The sequence below is a fragment of the Ornithorhynchus anatinus genome, chromosome X1 (assembly GCF_004115215.2).
Source record: "Ornithorhynchus anatinus isolate Pmale09 chromosome X1, mOrnAna1.pri.v4, whole genome shotgun sequence".
NCBI classification, from domain to species: domain Eukaryota; kingdom Metazoa; phylum Chordata; class Mammalia; order Monotremata; family Ornithorhynchidae; genus Ornithorhynchus; species Ornithorhynchus anatinus.
In genome coordinates, this window is record NC_041749.1 from 17,433,509 (window position 1) to 17,436,381 (window position 2,873).

Here is a 2,873-nt window from a genome sequence, read left to right on the forward strand (position 1 = left end):
TGTGCCTCAGTGACCTCATCTGTAAAATGGGGATTAACTCAGCCTCAAGTGGGCCAACCTGATTCCCCTGTATCTACCCCAGCGCTTAGAACGGTGCTCTGCACATAGTAAGCGCTTAACAAATACCGACGTTATTATAAAGGGAGGAAGCTAGCCTGAAGCTGAAATCAATCAGGTGTTTTCATAAAACCCTACCAGGCACCGATTGTCATTCATAGGGAATACCCAAATCACTTTTCGTTGGTGTCTCCGAAAAAGCTAAACTGTCGTCGAAAAACTTGAATTTTTATCTTTCTAAAGAGTCACGTTTCTACCGTTAATAGGGCACAAAATTTTAATAGCTGTCCTTTAGAATATTGTTCAAGTAGAAAAACAATGATTAGTAACATCGGACTTACCGTTGTTCAAACTGCTGGATCCTTGGGGCGCTTTTTTCTCTCATGGCTTTTTAAAACCGGGACTAGAAGAAGTTTGTTCAGTTGAAGTGTGGCTACAGAAGCAGCGTGGCTCAGTGGAAAGAGCACGGGCTTTGGAGTCCGAGGTCATGAGTTCGAATCCCAGCTCTGCCACTTGTCAGCTGTGTGACTGTGGGCAAGTCACTTCACTTCTCTGTGCCTCAGTTCCCTCATCTGAAAATGGGGATTAAGACTGTGAGCCCCACGTGGGACAACCTGATTCCCCTGTGTCTACCCCAGCGCTTAGAACAGTGCGCTGCACATAGTAAGCGCTTAACAAATACCAACATTATTATTATTATTTGTTTTTTGAGTGGCAAGCATTACCTGGGAGGAACTGAAATTTGAGATATGGAGCTGGGAGGGTTGGGTGGGGTTGAGGGACAGAAATCTCTGGGTTTTCATGGACCTCAATTTTCATCCTTTGAAGGGAGCGGGTGATGGAGCCCCAACCAGAACAGAGCGATGATTTGCCAGGATTTACGGTGCCTCTCCTCCTGCAGTCTTACCTAAATGAGAAGCTTCTTTAAAACACGGGAGGGGGATGCCCAGCTACATTCCACACAATTTAAGATAAGGGGGTCCAGTTGCTGCTCTGAGTGGCTCCCAAATGAGGATTTTCCTTCTGATAAAAGAAAACCCGCTCTTCTGAGTGTACTTCTGCAGTAGAAGTGGCGTAAAACTATATAACCCACTCAAAGAGAAAATGGATAAGCAGTAAGCAATAAATGGTAGCTCTCTGGCCCAAGTAAAGTGGAGGGCACCAAGATCAATTTTTTTTTTTAAGAGCAGTATGAGGAATTGCCAGTGAAGCTGTAATTTTAAATGAACTTATGTTTTACCTCAGAGTTGTGTGGCGTAAGTTCATTTGGGAGGCTTACGTGGACAAAGGTAGTTGTAAACGCCCGCAAGTCACCTCTGTTCTTGTTTGCGATACCTTTGCCCTGTGCCACTCCTGCTCGCTTCTACGTCCTTTAAAATGAGGGAGAATCAAGTTCGTCGGTGTCCGTGATCCCTTCTCGGATTCACACGCTCCATGTAGCTAACCAGAGGCTCGTTGCCTCACATCTCGGCAAAGACTCGATGATGACGGTATTTGCCAAGCGCTTACTATGGGCCGAGCACTGTTCTAAGAGCTGAGCTCTCAGTGACAATCCGGGGTGAAATGTTTCGAGCTGGGACGAATGAGGCTTTTACTGTTTCTACGGATGCACCCTTTTTTGTCTTGCAACACTAGCCTTCTTTGTGGCATTAATCTCTGGGGATGGGCATGGTGATAGCTGGGGGGTGGGGAGAGGGAAATTATGGGAGTTTGAGGAAGAAACGCGGCAGAGTGGAAAGAGCACACAGGCCTGGGAGTCACAGGTCACGCTTGTCTGCTGGGTGACCTTGAGCAAGTGGCTTCACTTCTCTATGCCTCACTTATCACATCTGTAAAATGAGGATTAAGATTGTGAGCCTAATATGGGACAGGGGCTGTGTCCAAACCTGATTTACCCCAGCACTTCGTACGGTGCCTGGTACATAGTAAGCGCTTAACGGGTACCTTTAAAAAACATTTAAAAGGGGAGGGCAATCTGATGACCAGAAAGTCCATCTTAGTTATGATTCATTCATTCAATCCTATTCATTGAGCGCTTACTGTGTGCAGAGCACTTGTACCAAGCGCTTGGAAAGTACAGTTCGGCAACAAATAGAGACAATCCCTACCCAACGACGAGCTCACAGTCTAGAAGGGGGGAGACAGACAACAAAACAAGTAGACAGGCATCAATAGCATTAATGCAAATAAATAACATAGCTGGCTTTCCCGATAAAGAACTTCACTGACCCCTTCATTGAGTTCGTGATATAGATTCACAAGATAATTCTGGATAATTTTGGTTCTGAAACCAAGATCAGTCTCTGATTTTACCAAGTCCCCCATTTATCCCGTTACTATCAAAACAATCAGTTCCTCCTTATGCCACAATTGGATCCTGAACTTTACGCCTTAAGGCCGACGACTGCCAATATTTAAATCACTCTAAGATCGACTTCAAAATATCTGAATAATTGACGCAGTATGTCTTGTGATGTTTCCTTGGTTTTAATTGCTGCTCAGTTTAACCCCCCATCCTCCCGAGTGCCAGTGACTGAGTCTAATTTCCACTTGTTGTATTCTCCTCTTCCAGCGTTTAGTACAGTGCTCTGCACGCAGTAAGCGCCTGCTACTCTATTATTCAGTCATACTAACATTAACAGGATCTTCAACTTTCTGAAATGTTTACAATATTCTGAATGTTTTCTCCCGTGCATATCATCTGTCGGAATGCTGTTCACATATGTGTAGAGTCTGTGCGTGGAGGGGATGTAAAAATAGCCAGCTCTGGAACAACCATGTTACAGTCATGTTGGTTTCTGTTGATAAGGCAGTGA